Source organism: Oncorhynchus tshawytscha, linkage group LG16, assembly GCF_018296145.1.
Source record: "Oncorhynchus tshawytscha isolate Ot180627B linkage group LG16, Otsh_v2.0, whole genome shotgun sequence".
Classification (NCBI taxonomy): domain Eukaryota; kingdom Metazoa; phylum Chordata; class Actinopteri; order Salmoniformes; family Salmonidae; genus Oncorhynchus; species Oncorhynchus tshawytscha.
Window position 1 is genome coordinate 4330559 of NC_056444.1, and position 24343 is coordinate 4354901.

A 24343-nucleotide genomic window follows, 5' to 3' on the forward strand; every position below is an offset into this window, starting at 1 on the left:
GCCTGCGGTCACTGTGGTTCAGCTTGGCCCATGATTGGCTTTGGGGTATCTCTTTAGATACAGAACAAACACACACAACAGTGGAGGTCAGTGCCGTTCAGGAGCATGGCCTTATTTTTATTACAGCATTTCATTCACCCAGTTCAATGTAACAGTGATGGGTTTAGGTTACTGTCATTCACCCAGTTCAATGTAACAGTGACAGGTTTAGGTTACTGTCATTCATATTCACCCAGTTCAATGTAACAGTGACAGGTTTAGGTTACTGTCATTCATATTCACCCAGTTCAATGTAACAGTGACAGGTTTAGGTTACTGTCATTCACCCAGTTCAATGTAACAGTGACAGGTTTAGGATACTACATGATACTCTACTGTTCCCTATACCCATTATGAGGTTGTAGCAACCTATCCTATGAATGAAAGTTTACAACGTAGATGCACACAGGTCGAGAGACAAATTTGAGATGACAGACAGTGACACATGGACAGACGTTGACATTCAATAACGCCTTACACACTCTGGCCTGCATCTAGCTGATACAGGGTGTAGTCATTAGTCCAACAGTTGCAAATGAGACTTTCTATTGGACAAATTCAAGTATGTTTATATCCCTGTTTTGTTCCGTTTGCTTAAGAAACGTTTTTCAACAGAATCGGCGGAATGAATACACCCCTGGTCACGCGTAAAAACAGTTCACTTTCATAGCAGCCACGTTGTATTCCTTCTTGCATCCATGCTCTCTCCTCATCTCACCTCTTCCCTTCACTTGTGGATTACAATACACAACACGTCAGCTGTATGTGACCAGGCGGAAAACTTTTCCAAGCCATACAGCCTACATAGTTCTCACCATATTAGCTGAAGTAACGTCAAAAGTCAGCATTGCTAATAGAACTAACCCATTAGTAAACCCGTTACAACCATGCAGTAACGTTACAGTGTACCGTCAGTAAGCAGTTACAACGGTGGGCCAAAAATTTGTAAAACCTAAAGCCTTAACTTGACAACTATGAAAGTCCTTGCCAGCTAGTTAACATAGCATCCCTCTATTTGAGCAGGGTGTTTCAGTAGGCAAACTAGCTAGCTGCATCTGCTAGCTAAGTAAGTGAAACTGAAAGTGAATAGAAATTACACTCTCTATATATATATTCCACTCTTGCTTCTCCTTTATTTTGGAAGAAATTAATTTGTTTAAAAAATTCAACTATTGTCTTCCTCTCTCTTTGAGTCAACTACTCGCCACATTTTATGCACTGCAGTGCTAGCTGGCTGTAGTGTATGCTTTCAGTAATAGATTGATTCTCTGATCTATTGATTGGGTGGACAACATGTCAATTCATGCTGCAGGAGCTCTGACAGGTTGGAGGACATCCTCTGGAGGTTTTCATAATTACTGTGTAAGTCTATGGAATGGGGTGAGGACCATGAGCCTCCTAGATGTTGTATTGAAGTCAATGTACCCAGAGGAGGACGGAAGCTAGCTGTCCTCCGGCTACACCATGGTGCTACCCTGCAGAGTGCTGTTGAGGCTACTGTAGACCTTCATTGCAAAACAGTGTGTTTTAATCAATTATTTGGTGACATGATTATATTTAGTATAGTTTTATCTAAAAAGGGTCATGTTTTTTATGTTTAACCATTTTTATTTTTATGAAATTCACTGAGGAGGATGGTCCTCCCCATCCTTGTTCACTCCGGACATGGATCTGCAGGACCTCCTACGGACGAAAACAAAACGAAATAGCTAACATTTTGCCTTCTCATTGCAGTCGCTGAACTCTTAATATGCATAACTATCGCCTTATGGTGAGGATAGTCGAGTTGTAAGCTCGGCTTCAGACGCAATAGTTATTTTAAATGTATAAAAATATTAAACAGTGTCTGTGCCACCAGTATATGTAGTAGTGTTGGAAAGTGCTGGAAAGAAATGCAATAGGCATGTTCAACCTGTGTCAGAAACTTTCAACCGGTTTTCCCCACTAAGCAACGAGTCTCTCCTCCTCGTTACAGAGTCAGTGAAGCTTCCCTTCCAGTGCTTCATTTGAGCCGAACAAGATCCGGCAACTCTCTGTTTTGGACTGTTTAGTGTCCGGGATCTCTCTGTTTTGGACTGTTTAGTGTCCGGGATCTCTCTGTTTTGGACTGTTTAGTGTCCGGGATCTCTCTGTTTTGGACTGTTTAGTGTCCGGGATCTCTCTGTTTTGGACTGTTTAGTGTCCGGGATCTCTCTGTTTTGGACTGTTTAGTGTCCGGGATCTCTCTGTTTTGGACTGTTTAGTGTCCGGGATCTCTCTGTTTTGGACTGTTTAGTGTCCGGGATCTCTCTGTTTTGGACTGTTTAGTGTCCGGGATCTCTCTGTTTTGGACTGTTTAGTGTCCGGGATCTATCTGGCCGGATCCGGTAACTCTCGTGGCATGAAAAAAAAAGGTCACTTTTTGGAATGTAAAAATTCTAATAAAAGCTATCAAAGTTCATTCGAGTTGCCTCTTCGTTAATACCCCCATTCCCAATCATATGAAAAATAGATATTCTAAGAGTTGATTCAGGTTGGTTCGGCCCAGAGATTCCCTCTAATACTGTATCTCTCACAGAACTAGAAGGAGATTCCCTCTAATACTGTATCTCTCACAGAACTAGAAGGAGATTCCCCCTCTATGATCTCTGCTCTAATACTGTATCTCTCACAGAACTAGAAGGAGATTCCCTCTAATACTGTATCTCTCACAGAACTAGAAGGAGATTCCCTCTCTATGATCTCTGCTCTAATACTGTATCTCTCACAGAACTAGAAGGAGATTCCCTCTAATACTGTATCTCTCACAGAACTAGAAGGAGATTCCCTCTAATACTGTATCTCTCACAGAACTAGAAGGAGATTCCCTCTCTATGATCTCTGCTCTAATACTGTATCTCTCACAGAACTAGAAGGAGATTCCCTCTCTATGATCTCTGCTCTAATACTGTATCTCTCACAGAACTAGAAGGAGATTCCCTCTAATACTGTATCTCTCACAGAACTAGAAGGAGATTCCCTCTCTATGATCTCTGCTCTAATACTGTATCTCTCACAGAACTAGAAGGAGATTCCCTCTAATACTGTATCTCTCACAGAACTAGAAGGAGATTCCCTCTAATACTGTATCTCTCACAGAACTAGAAGGAGATTCCCTCTCTATGATCTCTGCTCTAATACTGTATCTCTCACAGAACTAGAAGGAGATTCCCTCTCTATGACCTCTAATAGACACTCCATCCAGATGTGTTCAGTATACTATAAAGTACTACTTAAATCGTTGTTTGGGGTTATATGTACTTTACTATTTATATTTTTTGACAACTTTTACTTCACTACATTCCTAAAGACAATGTACTTATAACTCCTTACATTTCCCCTGACACCCAAAAGTACTAGTTACATTTTGAATGCTTAGCAGGACAGGAAAATTGTCAAATTCACACACTTATCACGAGAACATTCTGTTCATTCATCCATTCTGCCTCTGATCTGGAGGACTCACTAAACAGAGAACATCCCTGGTCATCCTTACTGCCTCTGATCTGGAGGACTCACTAAACAGAGAACATCCCTGGTCATCCTTACTGCCTCTGATCTGGAGGACTCACTAAACAGAGAACATCCCTGGTCATCCCTACTGCCTCTGATCTGGAGGACTCACTAAACAGAGAACATCCCTGGTCATCCCTACTGCCTCTGATCTGGAGGACTCACTAAACAGAGAACATCCCTGGTCATCCCTACTGCCTCTGATCTGGAGGACTCACTAAACAGAGAACATCCCCGGTCATCCCTACTACCTCTGATCTGGAGGACTCACTAAACAGAGAACATCCCTGGTCATCCCTACTGCCTCTGATCTGGAGGACTCACTAAACAGAGAACATCCCTGGTCATCCCTACTGACTCTGATCTGGAGGACTCACTAAACAGAGAACATCCCTGGTCGTCCTTACTGCTTCTGATCTGGAGGACTCACTAAACAGAGAACATCCCTGGTTATCCCTACTGCCTCTGATCTGGAGGACTCACTAAACAGAGAACATCCCTGGTCATCCCTACTGCCTCTGATCTGGAGGACTCACTAAACAGAGAACATCCCTGGTCATCCCTACTACCTCTGATCTGGAGGACTCACTAAACAGAGAACATCCCTGGTCATCCCTACTGCCTCTGATCTGGAGGACTCACTAAACAGAGAACATCCCTGGTCATCCCTACTACCTCTGATCTGGAGGACTCACTAAACAGAGAACATCCCTGGTCATCCCTACTGCCTCTGATCTGGCGGACTCACTAAACAGAGAACATCCCTGGTCATCCCTACTGCCTCTGATCTGGCGGACTCACTAAACAGAGAACATCCCTGGTCATCCCTACTACCTCTGATCTGGAGGACTCACTAAACAGAGAACATCCCTGGTCATCCCTACTGCCTCTGATCTGGAGGACTCACTAAACAGAGAACATCCCTGGTCATCCCTACTGCCTCTGATCTGGAGGACTCACTAAACAGAGAACATCCCTGGTCATCCCTACTGCCTCTGATCTGGAGGACTCACTAAACAGAGAACATCCCTGGTCATCCCTACTGCCTCTGATCTGGAGGACTCACTAAACAGAGAACATCCCTGGTCATCCCTACTACCTCTGATCTGGAGGACTCACTAAACAGAGAACATCCCTGGTCATCCCTACTGCCTCTGATCTGGCGGACTCACTAAACAGAGAACATCCCTGGTCATCCCTACTGCCTCTGATCTGGCGGACTCACTAAACAGAGAACATCCCTGGTCATCCCTACTACCTCTGATCTGGAGGACTCACTAAACAGAGAACATCCCTGGTCATCCCTACTGCCTCTGATCTGGAGGACTCACTAAACAGAGAACATCCCTGGTCATCCCTACTGCCTCTGATCTGGAGGACTCACTAAACAGAGAACATCCCTGGTCATCCCTACTGCCTCTGATCTGGAGGACTCACTAAACAGAGAACATCCCTGGTCATCCCTACTGCCTCTGATCTGGAGGACTCACTAAACAGAGAACATCCCTGGTCATCCCTACTACCTCTGATCTGGAGGACTCACTAAACAGAGAACATCCCTGGTCATCCCTACTACCTCTGATCTGGAGGACTCACTAAACACAAAAGCTTTGTTTGTAAATGATGTCTGAGTGTTGGAGTGTCTCCCCCTCCCTGCATATCAGTAAACAAATAAACATCTAGGAAATGGTGCCATATGGTTTTCTAGTGTATTTTAGAAATAACATTTACTTTCGTTAGTTAAGTATATTTGAAACAAACCAAATACTTTTAGACTTTTACTCAGGTAGTATTTTACTGGGTGACTTTCACTTTTACTTGAGTAAAAAAAAAAATTTATGAAGGCATCTTTATTTTTACTCAAGTGGGTACTTTTTCCACCGCTGTCCACAACTCTCATCTCTCCAGCTGTTTTACAATCACCGCCGTGCAAAGGATTCTGGGGGAGCTGCAGCGCCCCTGATCAATTTAAATACATTTGCTAAAAGTTATATAATTAGCGCTGTCTGTTCAGAAATAAATGAAATCATTCCGATTATCCTTCTACACCATGAACATGCCCAATAATTTAGCCACAGAGGATCAATAGCTTTTTTAAAATTCTTATTTTTATTGCCTAGCTGTGGATTGTGTGTAGCCCAAAAACAAGGCTTAGCCTACAGTCGGGAACGCTTGGCACATCTACCAGTGAACAGCATGCAGACGAAACAAGCCTTTCGCAATATTTCAGATACAATCGCGGGAACACAGATCAGAAACCAAATTGGCTCCTGCTGAAAAGAGAAGACTCTAATCTGTCTGCTCGAGGCTAACAAAATATTTGATCAACTTCCAAAGTAAAACAATTGCAAGATATTGGCCATCACCGACTAGTGAGCTGCTCATCATTTGAGTCAGTAAAACCGGAAAGCATTTTTAGGACTATAATTTCCTCCTCATATTATTCAATATGTGTCTCCACACACACCGAGGTCTTGGACATTGATGGATTTAAGGTCGTTGTCATCGATCTCAGTTTGTCAGTGTAAAAGTAGTCTGTCATTTCGATCATTTGTGCGGTATTAAAAAATATTCTGCCAAAGCCTCCAGTCATGTAAAAGGATGTAGAATTGCATGAAATGTATTTATAAAAAGGCTAAACATTTCCTGGGCCCTTGGCTACTTCAATGCTGCCTGTGTGTAATTGCCTCTACTCTACTGCTCTATGTCTCTACAGCTCTATGTCTCTACTGCTCTATGTCTCTACTGCTCTATGTCTCTACAGCTCTATGTCTCTACTGCTCTATGTCTCTACTGCTCTATGTCTCTACTGCTCTGTGTCTCTACTGCTCTATGTCTCTACAGCTCTATGTCTCCACTACTGCTCTATGTCTCTACAGCTCTATGTCTCTACTCTACTGCTCTATGTCTCTACTGCTCTATGTCTCTACTGCTCTGTGTCTCTACTGCTCTATGTCTCTACTCTACTGCTCTATGTCTCTACTGCTCGATGTCTCTACTCTACTGCTCTATGTCTCTACAGCTCTATGTCTCCACTACTGCTCTATGTCTCTACTCTACTGCTCTATGTCTCTACAGCTCTGTCTCTACTGCTCTATGTCTCTACTCTACTGCTCTATGTCTCTACTGCTCTATGTCTCTACTGCTCTGTGTCTCTACTGCTCTATGTCTCTACTCTACTGCTCTATGTCTCTACAGCTCGATGTCTCTACAGCTCTATGTCTCTACTCTACTGCTCTATGTCTCCACTCTACTGCTCTATGTCTCTACAGCTCTATGTCTCCACTCTACTGCTCTATGTCTCTACTCTACTGCTCTATGTCTCTACTGCTCTATGTCTCTACTGCTCTATGTCTCTACTGCTCTATGTCTCTACTCTACTGCTCGATGTCTCTACTGCTCGATGTCTCTACAGCTCTATGTCTCCACTACTGCTCTATGTCTCTACTCTACTGCTCTATGTCTCTACTGCTCTATGTCTCTACTGCTCTATGTCTCTACTCTACTGCTCTATGTCTCTACTGCTCTATGTCTCTACTGCTCTATGTCTCTACTGCTCTATGTCTCTACTGCTCTATGTCTCTACAGCTCTATGTCTCTACTGCTCTATGTCTCTACAGCTCTATGTCTCTACTGCTCTATGTCTCTACTGCTCTGTGTCTCTACTGATCTATGTCTCTACTCACTCTACTGCTCTATGTCTCTACTGCTCTATGTCTCTACTGCTCTATGTCTCTACTGCTCTGTCTCTACTCTACTGCTCTATGTCTCTACTGCTCTATGTCTCTACAGCTCCATGTCTCTACTCTACTGCTCTATGTCTCTACTGCTCTATGTCTCTACTCTACTGCTCTATGTTTCTACAGCTCTATGTCTCTACTCTACTGCTCTATGTCTCTACTCTACTGCTCTATGTCTCTACTGCTCTATGTCTCTACTCTACTGCTCTATGTCTCTACAGCTCTATATCTCTACTGCTCTATGTCTCTACTCTACTGCTCTATGTCTCTACTGCTCTATGTCTCTACTGCTCTGTGTCTCTACTCTACTGCTCTATGCCTCTACTCTACTGCTCTATGTCTCTACTGCTCTATGTCTCTACTGCTCTATGTCTCTACTCTACTGCTCTATGTCTCTACTGCTCTATGTCTCTACTGCTCTATGCCTCTACTCTACTGCTCTATGTCTCTACTGCTCTATGTCTCTACTGCTCTATGTCTCTACTCTACTGCTCTATGTCTCTACTCTACTGCTCTATGTCTCTACTGCTCTATGTCTCTACTCTACTGCTCTATGTCTCTACTGCTCTGTGTCTCTATTGCTCTGTGTCTCTACTCTACTGCTCTATGTCTCTACAGCTCTGTCTCTACTCTACTGCTCTTTGTCTCTACTCTACAGCTCTATGTCTCTACTGCTCTATGTCTCTACTGCTCTATGTCTCTACAGCTCTATGTCTCTACTCTACTGCTCTTTGTCTCTACTCTGCAATGCTTTATTATAAAGGTGATTGTTTCCCCTCTGGCGTTCCGGGACCCTAGAGCTTTCCCAGGTCACCCCTCTCTCCCCAGGTCACCCCTCTCTCCCCAGGTCACCCCTCTCTCCCCAGGTCACCCCTCTCTCTCCAGGTCACCCCTCTCTCCCCAGGTCACCCCTCTCTCTCCAGGTCACCCCTCTCTCCCCAGGTCACCCCTCTCTCTCCAGGTCACCCCTCTCTCCCCAGGTCACCCCTCTCTCCCAGGTCACCCCTCTCTCCCCAGGTCACCCCTCTCTCCAGGTCACCCCTCTCTCCCAGGTCACCCCTCTCTCCCCAGGTCACCCCTCTCTCCCCAGGTCACCCCTCTCTCTCCAGGTCACCCCTCTCTCCCAAGGTCACCCCTCTCTCCCCAGGTCACCCCTCTCTCGCTCTCACTTTTTGTTCTGACACCTCCTGATTTACAAATTAAGCACTGTTCCACAGCATTAGTTCTGACATATTTAAAACCCTAGGAACATATTTAAAACCCTAGGAACATATTTAAAACCCTAGGAACATATTTAAAACCCTAGTGACATATTTAAAACCCTAGTAGTTCTGACATATTTAAAACCCCAGTGACATATTTAAAACCCCAGTGACATATTTAAAACCCTGGTAGTTCTGACATAATTAAAACCCTGGTAGTTCTGACATATTTTAAACCCCAGTAGTTCTGACATATTTAAAACCCTAGGAACATATTTAAAACCCTGGTAGTTCTGACATAATTAAAACCCTGGTAGTTCTGACATATTTTAAACCCTATTAGTTCTGACATATTTAAAACCCTAGTGACATATTTAAAACCCCAGTGACATATTTAAAACCCTGATGACATATTTAAAACCCTGGTGACATATTTAAAACCCTGGTGACATATTTAAAACCCCAGTAGTTCTGACATATTTAAAACCCCAGTAGTTCTGACATATTTAAAACCCTAGTGACATATTTAAAACCCCATTAGTTCTGACATATTTAAAACCCTGGTGACATATTTAAAACCCTGGTGACATATTTAAAACCTTGGTGACATATTTAAAACCCTGGTGACATATTTAAAACCCTAGTGACATATTTAAAACCCTGGTGACATATTTAAAACCCTGGTGACATATTTAAAACCCTGGTGACATATTTAAAACCCTGGTGACATATTTAAAACCCCAGTGACATATTTAAAACCCCAGTGACATATTTAAAACCCTGGTGACATAATTAAAACCCTAGTGACAAACCCTAGTGACATATTTAAAACCCTAGTGACATATTTAAAACCCTGGTGACATAATTAAAACCCTGGTGACATAATTAAAACCCCAGTGACATATTTAAAACCCTGGTGACATATTTAAAACCCTGGTGACATAATTAAAACCCTAGTCATTAGCGATTCCATTAACCGTAATATTAGACTGAAATACACTGCTCAAAAAAATAAAGGGAACACTTAAACAACACAATGTAACTCCAAGTCAATCACACTTCTGTGAAATCAAACTGTCCACTTAGGAAGCAACACTGATTGACAATAAATGTCACCTGCTGTTGTGTAAATGGAATAGACAACAGGTGGAAATTATAGGCAATTAGCAAGACACCCCCAATGAAGGAGTGGTTCTGCAGGTGGTGACCACAGACCACTTCTCAGTTCCTATGCTTCCTGGCTGATGTTTTGGTCACTTTTGAATGCTGGCGGTGCTTTCACTCTAGTGGTAGCATGAGACGGAGTCTACAACCCACACAAGTGGCTCAGGTAGTGCAGCTCATCCAGGATGGCATATCAATGCGAGCTGTGGCAAGAAGGTTTGCTGTGTCTGTCAGCGTAATGTCCAGAGCATGGAGGCGCTACCAGGAGACAGGCCAGTACATCAGGAGACGTGGAGGAGGCCGTAGGAGGGCAACAACCCAGCAGCAGGACCGCTACCTCCGCCTTTGTGCAAGGAGGAGCAGGAGGAGCACTGCCAGAGCCCTGCAAAATGACCTCCAGCAGGCCACAAATGTGCATGTGTCTGCTCAAACGGTCAGAAACAGACTCCATGAGGGTGGTATGAGGGCCCAATGTCCACAGGTGGGGGTTGTGCTTACAGCCCAACACCGTGCAGGACGTTTGGCATTTGCCAGAGAACACCAAGATTGGCAAATTCGCCACTGGCGCCCTGTGCTCTTCACAGATGAAAGCAGGTTCACACTGAGCACATGTGACAGACGTGACAGTCTGGAGACGCCGTGGAGAACGTTCTGCTGCCTGCAACGTCCTCCAGCATGACCGGTTTGGCGGAGGGTCAGTTATGGTGTGGGGTGGCATTTCTTTGGGGGGCCGCACAGCCCTCCATGTGCTCGCCAGAGGTAGCCTGACTGCCATTAGGTACCGAGATGAGATCCTCAGACCCCTTGTGAGACCATATGCTGGTGCGGTTGGCCCCGGGTTCCTCCTAATGCAAGACAATGCTAGACCTCATGTGGCTGGAGTGTGTCAGCAGGTCTCGCTCCATCCACCAACGCCACGTTGCACCACAGACTGTCCAGGAGTTGGCGGATGCTTTAGTCCAGGTCTGGGAGGAGATCCCTCAGGAGACCATCCGCCACCTCATCAGGAGCATGCCCAGGCGTTGTAGGGAGGTCATACAGGCACGTGGAGGCCACACACACTACTGAGCCTCATTTTGACTTGTTTTAAGGACATTACATCAAAGTTGGATCAGCCTGTAGTGTGGTTTTCCACTTTAATTTTGAGCGTGACTCCAAATCCAGACCTCCATGGGTTGATACATTTGATTTCCATTGATCATTTTTGTGTGATTTTGTTGTCAGCACATTCAACTATGTAAAGAAAAAAGTATTTCATAAGAATATTTCATTCATTCAGATCCAGGATGTGTTATTTTAGTGGTCCTTTTATTTTTTTGAGCAGTGTAGAATGATCCAGCGATGTATGTTTACAGGGGGCAGGGCTACCGACGTAAAAAGCTTCAGATTAAAGCTGGAAAGACAGAAAACATTTCGTTACGTTTTACCTGTTTTTCTATTGACACTTTTTTTTCGACATGTTCATAAAATTGCTGCTGATTCGTGATTTCGACTGGCTGAGAAAAAGATGCCTGTTTGTCTCGTGTTCTTGGCTCTGCCCACCTCCTTGCGTGTTCTGCACACTATGACTAATTCGATCCCATTGGAAACAACAAGCTGTGGTCTATCTGGGTTTAGTTATAAAAAATTAAAAAATCTTTGATGTGGACATGTGTATGTTGTCTATCATGAACAGGATACACTCTAAATGCTGAATCCAGACCTTAACCCTTTCCACTCCAATATTCTCCTAGTTAATTGTGAAATGAGGATGTTCACTCATAGAGTTTTAGATAAGCTCTTCCTGGGTCCCTGTAGATCTCACGTAAAAGTACTCATCACATCAAGATAACTGATTTGTGATAGGTCACAGTTAATTGTGAAATTACGATGTTCATTTATAGAGTTTAAATGCTGAATCCAGACCTTAACCCTATTCTCCTAATTCTAACAAAGGACAAACCCTCCCTCTCTACAGATCTGTATAGGAAACCTACGGACCTCCTTAGAGGTGACGGCTTTCATCCACATCCACTTATTAAAAGTCTCCCGATAAGTCAATCCAGTCTCATCAGAAGAATAAGCAGTTCTTACCAGAACCAGACCTCAACACAAAGGATTAAGGAAAGAGGGTACAAAGACAATAGGGTAAAACAACAACAAACAGCCCAATAATCATTTTGAAGGACTAACTTCCACCAAAAGACAAAGAAAAAGCTAAACATGTCCCATCATGCATCACTCAAATCCGTGATGTCATGTCGACGTTACCTCAAGTGTCACGAATTACTGTTAGAAATAGTAAGAAATAGTAAGAACACAAATTACCAGCATTAAAAAAAAAAAGCAAGATTCATTACCAAACCGTACATTTTTTCAACAAAACGTGATGCTACATTCACTAACACTGGTTGTCAAGTGACATTTTAGGCGTTCTATGGTCGTTAGGTCTATTCCTATTTTCTGCCATGTACAGCAAGACCATTGGGGAAGGCATTTAAGGACATTATCAGGAAGCACTGGTACGTTATTGATACTGACCCACAATTGAAAGCCATTTTTAAATATCCCCCACTGTCTAAAGGCACTACAGTCCCTGGTTCGATTCCAGGCTGTATCACAACCGTCCGTGATTGGGAGGCCCATAAGGCAACGCACAATTGGCCCAGCGTCGTCAAGGGTTTGGCCGGGCTAGGCCGGCATTGTAAATACGAATTTGTTCTGAACTGACTGACCTAGTTAAATAATTGTGGTTAAATCTGGTTACCCAACCAGAGACAAGGGAAACTTTCTTGGACAAGGTTCCGGAAGGTATTTGTGGCCAATGAGCTCAATGCAGCTTCACGTACAAATGCAACTCATTTACCCACAACCCCCCACAGGACAAAGATTTAACATTAAGATCCTGATTACCTGCATGTCCCCAAATGTTATTTACATTTTGAAATGTCCTTGTGGTCTGTCTCACAGTATGCCAGCAGCATACCACCCTGCAACCAGCAGCATACCACCCTGCATACCACTGCTGGCTTGCTTCTGAAGCTAAGCAGGGTTGGTCCTGGTCAGTTCCTGGATGGGAGACCAGATGCTGCTGGAAGTGGTGTTGGAGGGCCAGTAGGAGGCACTCTTTCCTCTGGTCTAAAAAAATATCCCAATTCCCCAGGGCAGTGATTGGGGACACTGCCCTGTGTAGGGTGCCGTCTTTCAGATGGGACATTAAACGGATGTCTTGACTCTCTGAGGTCATTAAAGATCCCATGGCACTTATTGTAAGAGTAGGGGTGTTAACCCCAGTGTCCTGGCTAAATTCCCAATCTGGCCCTCAAACCGTCACCTAATAATCCCCAGTTTACAATTGGCTCATTCCTCCCCCTCCTCTTCCCTGTAACTATTCCCCAGGTTGTTGCTGCAAATGAGAACGTGTTCTCAGTCAACTTACCTGGTAAAATAAAAAATCAATATAAACATAAGGAAATCCCGTAGAAGCCTTAAGACTCGGATCAGTGAGCTGCAGCATACAGACAAAACATCCGGTTACTGTTCATTTTGTACATGTTCTCTGAGGTACAGTGGCTCACCCCCTTGGCTTTTTCCACCACCATCCTTCACTGTGGGGATGGTGTTCTCGGGGTGATGAGAGGTGTTGGGTTTGCACCAGACATAGCGTTTTCCTTGAAGGCCAAAAAGCTCAATTTTAGTCTCATCTGACCAGAGTACCTTCTTCCATATGCTTGGGGAGTCTCCCACATGCCTTTTGGCAAACACCAAATGTATTTGCTTATTTTTTTTCTTTAAGCAATGGCTTTTTTCTGGCCACTCTTCCATAAAGCCCAGCTCTGTGGAGGGTACGGCTTAAAGTGGTCATATGGACAGATACTCCAATCTCTGCTGTGGAGCTCTGCAGCTCCTTCAGGGTTATCTTTGGTCTCTTTGTTGCCTCTCTGATTAATCCCTCCCTGCCTGCTCTGTGAGTTTTGGTGGGCGGCCCTCTCTTGGCAAGTTTGTTGTGGTCCCATATTCTTAAAAAAATAATAATAATGGTGCCCCTTGCTTAGTGGTGTTGCAGACTCTGGGAAACATTCTTCAAAGTTGTTCAGTTTAGGGTTTGGCCGGGGGAGGCCGTCATTGTAAATAACAATTTGTTCTTAGCTGACTTGCCTCGTTAAATAAAGATTCAATTAAAGTAAAGGTAATCTTTCTGGAACCACAGGTCGAACACACTGTCTCCTCTTGGCCTTAACAAAGAGTTTGACATGAAACCATTTTTATCGTTTCAATATGTCCAAATTGTGTTTTGTTATCCTAATTGAATATTGTATGTGTATATATATTACTGTAAATATTGATCACATTCCTTGTGTATGATCATATATTTTGAATGTTAATATTGTGAAACTATATCATGCATTTTCCTGTTTCAGGAAGTGATGTCACTGAGTACTGCCCCTATATATATATATATATATATACAGGACCTTCCACCCCCTACCTGCGATATGGATGCCTGATGAAGACCTAAGGGGCGAAACGGTATCACCTGAGAGCACGAGCAGTGGCGTTCCCCTTCCTGTTTTCCAGGATAGACCAACAATGGGAATAGGATAGACCCAGGATAGACTAACAATGGGAATGGGATAGACCCAGGATAGACTAACAATGGGAATGGGATAGACCCAGGATAGACCAACAATGGGCATGGGATAGACCCAGGATAGACCAACAATGGGAATGGGATAGACCCAGGATAGACCAACAATGGGAATGGGATAGACCCAGGATAGACCCAGGATAGACTAACAATGGGAATGGGATAGACCCAGGATAGACCAACAATGGGATAGACCCAGGATAGACTCTAACAATGGGAATGGGATAGACCCAGGATAGACTAACAATGGGAATGGGATAGACCCAGGATAGACCCAGGATAGACTAACAATGGGAATGGGATAGACCCAGGATAGACCCAGGATAGACTAACAATGGGAATGGGATAGACCCAGGATAGACCAACAATGGGAATGGGATAGACCCAGGATAGACCAACAATGGGAATGGGATAGACCCAGGATAGACTAACAATGGGAATGGGATAGACCCAGGATAGACCAACAATGGGAATGGGATAGACCCAGGATAGACCAACAATGGGAATGGGATAGACCCAGGATAGACCCAGGATAGACTAACAATGGGAATGGGATAGACCCAGGATAGACCCAGGATAGACTAACAATGGGAATGGGATAGACCCAGGATAGACCAACAATGGGATAGACCCAGGATAGACTCTAACAATGGGAATGGGATAGACCCAGGATAGACTAACAATGGGAATGGGATAGACCCAGGATAGACCCAGGATAGACTAACAATGGGAATGGGATAGACCCAGGATAGACCCAGGATAGACTAACAATGGGAATGGGATAGACCCAGGATAGACCAACAATGGGAATGGGATAGACCCAGGATAGACCAACAATGGGATAGACCCAGGATAGACTAACAATGGGAATGGGATAGACCCAGGATAGACCAACAATGGGAATGGGATAGACCCAGGATAGACCAACAATGGGAATGGGATAGACCCAGGATAGACCAACAATGGGAATGGGATAGACCCAGGATAGACCAACAATGGGAATGGGATAGACCCAGGATAGACCAACAATGGGATAGACCCAGGATAGACTAACAATGGGAATGGGATAGACCCAGGATAGACTAACAATGGGAATGGGATAGACCCAGGATAGACTAACAATGGGAATGGGATAGACCCAGGATAGACCAACAATGGGAATGGGATAGACCCAGGATAGACCAACAATGGGAATGGGATAGACCCAGGATAGACCAACAATGGGAATGGGATAGACCCAGGATAGACCAACAATGGGAATGGGATAGACCCAGGATAGACCAACAATGGGAATGGGATAGACCCAGGATAGACCAACAATGGGAATGGGATAGACCCAGGATAGACCAACAATGGGAATGGGATAGACCCAGGATAGACCAACAATGGGAATGGGATAGACCCAGGATAGACTAACAATGGGAATGGGATAGACCCAGGATAGACCAACAATGGGAATGGGATAGACCCAGGATAGACCAACAATGGGAATGGGATAGACCCAGGATAGACCCAGGATAGACTAACAATGGGAATGGGATAGACCCAGGATAGACCCAGGATAGACTAACAATGGGAATGGGATAGACCCAGGATAGACCAACAATGGGATAGACCCAGGATAGACTCTAACAATGGGAATGGGATAGACCCAGGATAGACTAACAATGGGAATGGGATAGACCCAGGATAGACCCAGGATAGACTAACAATGGGAATGGGATAGACCCAGGATAGACCCAGGATAGACTAACAATGGGAATGGGATAGACCCAGGATAGACCAACAATGGGAATGGGATAGACCCAGGATAGACTAACAATGGGAAGCCCAAACCAACCGTTGTATAAAACCATGATAATAGTGACATAATTTATCAGATTTGATAACAGTTGACGTTTGCTCGCGTATCTGATTCTGAATAATAAACTGGCCTTCTGTAAAGGGTTTTGCAATTTCATAAGCTTTGGATTCTTCCCTAGCAGGCACAATGCAGAGAGAGAGAGAGAGAAAGAGAGAATAGCATAACTTTTCTTTCTTGCTTTCAGAAATAATTCTCTCTGAACACTTGAGTTTTTTATCACAATATGAAGAAGCTAGATCAGACCAGAGGCTTGTATATTACTATTCTAATTCGATAGATGCCGTAAAGAGGTCAATCGAACTCGACCGAAACAATGGAGTTGCCATGGAAATGCGCGGGGGGGATACCCGACTCTCCTCATTGCCCCCAACAACATTAGCCTACATCTAGGCTATTGTTTATATCTATATGTCACACTACGTTGAGGTCAAAATCAGAGTATAAGTCTTGTATGGATGTCAACCCCAACACATGATCATGTCATCGTCACCAATCAACTGCATTACAGTTAGAAACTACTTTGACGACCACCACCACTGATTTCTCTATGCTAGCTATGCTAACAGCTTATACGGAGTAGGAGTTAGCATTTAGCAGTCACTTCTTCTAGACCTGAAAATGAACATGTTATGCAGCCAAAACATCCAGATCTGACTTTAGTTAGCACACTGTGTGTCACGTTCTGACCTTAGTTCCTTTGTTTTGTCTTTATTTTAGTATGGTCAGGGCGTGAGTTGAGGTGGGCAGTATGTTTGTTTTTCTATGTTGGTTTTTGAGTTCGGCCTAGTAGCTGTCAATCATTGTCCCTGATTGAGAATCATACTTAGGTAGCCTGGGTTTCTCTTTTGGTTTGTGGGTGTTTGTTTCCGTGTCTGTTTGGGCCACACGGAACTGTTTCGTGTTGGTCACATCATTTATTGTTTTGTTCCAGTGTTCAGTTTGTTTATTAAAAAGACATGAACACTTACCACGCTGCACCTTGGTCCTCCTCTCTATCTCCAGACCACAGCCGTTACACTGTGGCTCTCAATACATAACTCATCATGGATTTAACCCATATCCATTTCGTTAGATTGGATATGTTGAACGTACGTCAATCTGGTCTGCTTTCTTTACCTCGTCCGCGGTTGGAGGTTTCGGCATCACGATACATTTACCACAGACGACAACGCTGTACGGCTCTGGATCCGATCAGTCTCTCTGACTCATCCGAGGACTTGATTGTCTTGTACAGTCACATATACTGTATGGGGGTGGGAGGTTACTGTATTAGGACACAAAGACACAACAGCGGATCGCGGCTCCTGTAGCCAACACCCATATCTATGTGTATGAGTCACGTGATGTGGTAACAACATGGGAGGACAATGACATCCATGAACACAATGGCCTTATGGAAGGGGAGAGAGGGAGGAATAAGAGGGGAGGAGTAGGAGGGGAGGAGTAGGAGGGAGAGGGGAGGAGTAGGAGGGGAGAGGGGAGGAGTAGGAGGGGAGGAGTAGGAGGGGAGAGGGGAGGAGTAGGAGGGGAGAGGGGAGGAGTAGGAGGGGAGAGAGGAGGAGTAGGAGGGGAGAGGGGAGAGGGGAGGAGTAGGAGGGGAGGAGTAGGAGGGGAGAGGGGAGGAGTAGGAGGGGAGAGAGGAGGAGTAGGAGGGGAGAGGGGAGGAGTAGGAGGGGAGGAGTAGGAGGGGGAGAGTAGGAGGGGGAGAGGGGAGGAGTAGGAGGGGAGGAGTAGGAGGGGAGAGGGGAGGAGTAGGAGGGGAGAGGGGAGGAGTAGGAGGGGAGAGAGGAGGAGTAGGAGGGGGGAGAGGGGAGAGGGGAGGAGTAGGAGGGGAGGAGTAGGAGGGGAGAGGGGAGGAGTAGGAGGGGAGAGAGGAGGAGTAGGAGGGGAGAGGGGAGGAGTAGGAGGGAAGAGAGGAGGAATAGGAGGGAAGAGAGGAGGAGTAGGAGGGAAGAGAGGAGGAATAGGAGGGAAGAGAGGAGGAGTAGGAGGGAAGAGAGGAGGAATAGGAGGGAAGAGAGGAGGAGTAGGAGGGGAGAGAGGAGGAGTAGGAGGGAAGAGAGGAGGAGTAGGAGGGAAGAGAGGAGGAATAGGAGGGAAGAGAGGAGGAGTAGGAGGGAGAGAGGAGGAGTAGGAGGGAAGAGAGGAGGAGTAGGAGGGAAGAGAGGAGGAATAGGAGAGAAGAGAGGAGGAATAGGAGGGAAAGAGAGGAGGAGTAGGAGGGAAGAGAGGAGGAGTAGGAGGGAAGAGAGGAGGAGTAGGAGGGAAGAGAGGAGGAATAGGAGGGAAGAGAGGAGGAGTAGGAGGGAAGAGAGGAGGAGTAGGAGGGAAGAGAGGAGGAGTAGGAGGGAAGAGAGGAGGAGTAGGAGGGAAGAGAGGAGGAATATGAGGGAAGAGAGGAGGAATAGGAGGGAAGAGAGGAGGAATAGGAGGGAAGAGAGGAGGAATAGGAGGGAAGAGAGGAGGAATAGGAGGGAAGAGAGGAGGAGTAGGAGGGGAGAGAGGAGGAATAGGAGGGAAGAGAGGAGGAGTAGGAGGGAAGAGAGGAGGAATAGGAGGGAAGAGAGGAGGAATAGGAGGGAAGAGAGGAGGAGTAGGAGGGAAGAGAGGAGGAGTAGGAGGGGAGAGAGGAGGAATAGGAGGGAAGAGAGGAGGAGTAGGAGGGAAGAGAGGAGGAATAGGAGGGAAGAGAGGAGGAATAGGAGGGAAGAGAGGAGGAGTAGGAGGGAAGAGAGGAGGAGTAGGAGGGAAGAGAGGAGGAGTAGGAGGGGAGAGGGGAGAGGGGAGGAGTAGGAGGGGAGGAGTAGGAGGGGAGAGGGGAGGAGTAGGAGGGGAGAGAGGAGGAGTAGGAGGGGAGAGGGGAGGAGTAGGAGGGAAGAGAGGAGGAATAGGAGGGAAGAGAGGAGGAGTAGGAGGGAAGAGAGGATGAATAGGAGGGAAGAGAGGAGGAGTAGGAGGGAAGAGAGGAGGAATAGGAGGGAAGAGAGGAGGAGTAGGAGGGGAGAGAGGAGGAGTAGGAGGGAAGAGAGGAGGAGTAGGAGGGAAGAGAGGAGGAATAGGAGGGAAGAGAGGAGGAGTAGGAGGGGAGAGAGGAGGAGTAGGAGGGAAGAGAGGAGGAGTAGGAGGGAAGAGAGGAGGAATAGGAGAGAAGAGAGGAGGAATAGGAGGGAAGAGAGGAGGAGTAGGAGGGAAGAGAGGAGGAGTAGGAGGGAAGAGAGGAGGAGTAGGAGGGAAGAGAGGAGGAATAGGAGGGAAGAGAGGAGGAGTAGGAGGGAAGAGAGGAGGAGTAGGAGGGAAGAGAGGAGGAGTAGGAGGGAAGAGAGGAGGAGTAGGAGGGAAGAGAGGAGGAATATGAGGGAAGAGAGGAGGAATAGGAGGGAAGAGAGGAGGAATAGGAGGGAAGAGAGGAGGAATAGGAGGGAAGAGAGGAGGAATAGGAGGGAAGAGAGGAGGAGTAGGAGGGGAGAGAGGAGGAATAGGAGGGAAGAGAGGAGGAGTAGGAGGGAAGAGAGGAGGAATAGGAGGGAAGAGAGGAGGAATAGGAGGGAAGAGAGGAGGAGTAGGAGGGAAGAGAGGAGGAGTAGGAGGGAAGAGAGGAGGAGTAGGAGGGAAGAGAGGAGGAATAGGAGGGAAGAGAGGAGGAATAGGAGGGAAGAGAGGAGGAATAGGAGGGAAGAGAGGAGGAGTAGGAGGGAAGAGAGGAGGAGTAGGAGGGAAGAGAGGAGGAATAGGAGGGAAGAGAGGAGGAGTAGGAGGGAAGAAGAGGAGTAGGAGGGAAGAGAGGAGGAATAGGAGGGAAGAGAGGAGGAGTAGGAGGGAAGAGAGAGGAGTAGGAGGGAAGAGAGGAGGAATAGGAGGGAAGAGAGGAGGAGTAATAGGGGCTCAGTGACACAGTTGGAGAGGAATAGGAGGGAGGGTGTGGGGGCTCAGTGACACAGTTAGAGAGGAATAGGAAGGAGGGTGTGGGGGCTGAGTGACACAGTTAGAGAGGAATAGGAGGGAAGAGAGGAGGAGTAGGAGGGAAGAGAGAGGAGTAGGAGGGAAGAGAGGAGGAATAGGAGGGAAGAGAGGAGGAGTAATAGGGGTGAGGTTGTGGGGGCTCAGTGACACAGTTAGAGAGGAATAGGAGGGAGGGTGTGGGGGCTGAGTGACACAGTTAGAGAGGAATAGGAAGGAGGGTGTGGGGGCTGAGTGACACAGTTGGAGAGGAATAGGAGGGAGGGTGTGGGGGCTGAGTGACACAGTTAGAGAGGAATAGGAGGGAGGGTGTGGGGGCTCAGTGACACAGTTAGAGAGGAATAGGAGGGAGTGTGTGGGGGCTCAGTGACACAGTTGGAGAGGAACAGGAGGGAGGGTGTGGGGGCTCAGTGACACAGTTAGAGAGGAATAGGAGGGAGTGTGTGGGGGCTCAGTGACACAGTTGGAGAGGAACAGGAGGGAGTGTGTGGGGGCTCAGTGACACAGTTGGAGCTCTTCCTGCTACTGTAGTAACAGCTGAATGATGTCATGGAAACAGAGTGAGACCTACGGACAACACACACATCCTCCTGCAGCACACACATCCTCCTGCAGCACACACGGACAACACACACATCCTCCTGCATCACACACGGACAACACACACATCCTCCTGCATCACACACATCCTCCTGTACCACACGGACAACACACACATCCTCCTGCACCACACACATCCTCCTGCAGCACACACATCCTCCTGCAGCACACACATCCTCCTGCACCACACACATCCTCCTGCAGCACACAGACAACACACATCCTCCTGCACCACACACATCCTCCTGCAGCACACAGACAACACACACATCCTCCTGCAACACACACATCCTCCTGCAGCACACGGACAACACACACATCCTCCTGCAACACACACATCCTCCTGCACCACACACGGACAACACACAGACAACACACACATCCTCCTGCAACACACGGGACAACACACACATCCTCCTGCACCACACACGGACAACACACACATCCTCCTGCAACACACACATCCTCCTGCAGCACACACACTCTCACTCACATCCTACATGGTGTTTGATCACACATTGCCCTGAACCAGTCGTTGTGAAAGCAGACATGGTTCCCGTACACAATGCTGGTGGATGAGAGAAATTCCTCCATTTACAATGTAATGTGCTTTAAGGCCTTGTCAAAAGCACCATATTATCAACCATCTCATGGTTAAACTAGTCATTTAACTACATTTTGTAGTAGCGTGGTGGTAGTTGATCTAAATTAAAATCTAGGCTTTGTTTTCAGTAGTCCAGTAGTGTTCAGTTTATACAGTGCATTCGGGAAGAATTCAGACCCCTTGACTTTTTTTCATATTTTGTTACTTTACGGCCTTATTCTAAAATGTATTAAATAGTTTTTCCCCTAATCAATTGACACACAATACCCCATAATGACATCACAAAAACAAAACAAAATTGAAATGTTTGCAAATTTATAAAAACATTTAAATGGAAATATCACATTTAAATAAGATTTCAGACCCTTTACTCAGCACCTTTGGAAGCGATTACAGCCTCTAGTCTTCTTGGGGTATGACTCTACAGCCTCTAGTCTTCTTGGGTATGATGCTACAGCCTCTAGTCTTCTTGGGTATGACGCTACAGCCTCTAGTCTTCTTGGGTATGATGCTACAGCCTCTAGTCTTCTTGGGTATGACACTACAGCCTCTAGTCTTCTTGGGTATGATGCTACAGCCTCTAGTCTTCTTTGGTATGATGCTACAGCCTCTAGTCTTCTTTGGTATGACGCTACAGCCTCTAGTCTTCTTGGGTATGACGCTACAGCCTCTAGTCTTCTTGGGTATGACGCTACAGCCTCTAGTCTTCTTTGGTATGACGCTACAGCCTCTAGTCTTCTTGGTATGACGCTACAGCCTCTAGTCTTCTTGGGTATGACGCTACAGCCTCTAGTCTTCTTGGGTATGACGCTACAGCCTCTAGTCTTCTTGGGTATGACGCTACAGCCTCTAGTCTTCTTGGGTATGATGCTACAGCCTCTAGTCTTCTTGGGTATGACTCTACAGCCTCCAGTCTTCTTGGGTATGACGCTACAGCCTCTAGTCTTCTTGGGTATGACGCTACAGCCTCTAGTCTTCTTGGGTATGACGCTACAGCCTCTAGTCTTCTTGGGTATGACGCTACAGCCTCTAGTCTTCTTTGGTATGACGCTACAGCCTCTAGTCTTCTTGGGTATGACGCTACAGCCTCTAGTCTTCTTGGGTATGAGGCTACAGCCTCTAGTCTTCTTGGGTATGACGCTACAGCCTCTAGTCTCCTTGGGTATGACGCTACAGCCTCTAGTCTTCTTGGGTATGACGCTACAGCCTCTAGTCTTCTTGGGTATGATGCTACAGCCTCTAGTCTTCTTGGGTATGACTCTACATTCTCCAGTCTTCTTGGGTATGACGCTACAGCCTCTAGTCTTCTTGGGTATGACGCTACAGCCTCTAGTCTTCTTGGGTATGACGCTACAGCCTCTAGTCTTCTTGGGTATGACGCTACAGCCTCGTGTCTTCCTACTAGGCTACCACAGTATATGATAACTGTAACAATAGACTACAGAAGACAAGGAGACATTGTTGGAGTTTTAAATAAATACTTTAATGTTCTGTTATACCCTGAGGTAATTTAATGTCCTGTTATGCCCTGAGGTAATTTAATGTCCTGTTATGCCCTGAGGTAATTTAATGTCCTGTTATGCCCTGAGGTAATTTAATGTTCTGGTATGCCCTGAGGTAATTTAATGTTCTGGTATGCCCTGAGGTAATTTAATGTTCTGTTATACCCTGAGGTAATGATGTAATGTTCTGTTATACCCTGAGGTAATGTAATGTTCTGTTATACCTTGAGGTAATGTAATGTTCTGTTATACCTTGAGATAATGATTTAATGTGATGTTATACCCTGAGGTAATTTAATGTTTTGTTATACCCTGAGATAATGATTTAATGATTTAATGTTCTGTTATACCCTGAGATAATGATTTAATGTGATGTTATACCCTGAGGTAATTTACTGTTCTGTTATACCCTGAGATAATGATTTAATGTGATGTTATACCCTGAGGTAATTTACTGTTCTGTTATACCCTGAGATAATGATTTAATGATTTAATGTTCTGTTATACCCTGAGATAATGATTTAATGTGATGTTATACCCTGAGGTAATTTACTGTTCTGTTATACCCTGAGATAATGATTTAATGTTCTGTTATACCCTGAGATAATGATTTAATGTGATGTTATACCCTGAGGTAATTTACTGTTTTGTTATACCCTGAGATAATGATTTAATATTGTATTATAATGATGATTTAATTATGTAATGTTCTGTTATACTCTGAGATAATGATTTCATGTTCTGTTATACACTGAGATAGAGAATGACATGATTTAATGATGGACTTGCTTTTTTTTTAAATGGATCATTATTAAAAGGTAGGTAACAAGACATACTTGACAGACTATCGTTACCGGACACACTGTTTATTTAATGACATGTGACAATATAAACTTTTTGGTTTTTGTCAAAAGTTGCATTTAGAGTGAATGGAATGGTGGAAGTGATGTCACAATGGAGCCTTTAGAATGAAGAATCCAGACCGGTTTATAGTAACTAGAATAAATATGTAGTGTAGCTAACTACCGGAATTACACTCTACTTTTTATTCCCCAGACCAGCCTAATTCTCCCTTGAAACATAGTTTGTGTGTTTAATAGACTAAATGATACATTCTTGTTAACATATGACCCAAAGGGATCAGTCATGTAATTTGTAGTGTATGACTTTTCAGATTTACAGATCATTTTAAGTAGTTTTGGATGAACTACTTTTTCAAAGTAGCTTTAATTAAGTCAACTATATTTTTCTTAGGGGTAGCTTAAATTCTTTCAGTGTGAAGTAATTGGTAGGTTTGCTAAACTCTCTTTTCAGAGTAGCTTTCCCCAACACCGGTTATCAATAGCATCATAGACTTGCTGTGACTACAATGGTGTTTACTATAGTACTATAGAATGGTGTTTACTATAGTACTATAGAATGGTGTTTACTATAGTACTATAGAATGGTGTTTACTATAGTACTATAGAATGGTGTTTACTATAGTACTATAGAATGGTGTTTACTATAGTAC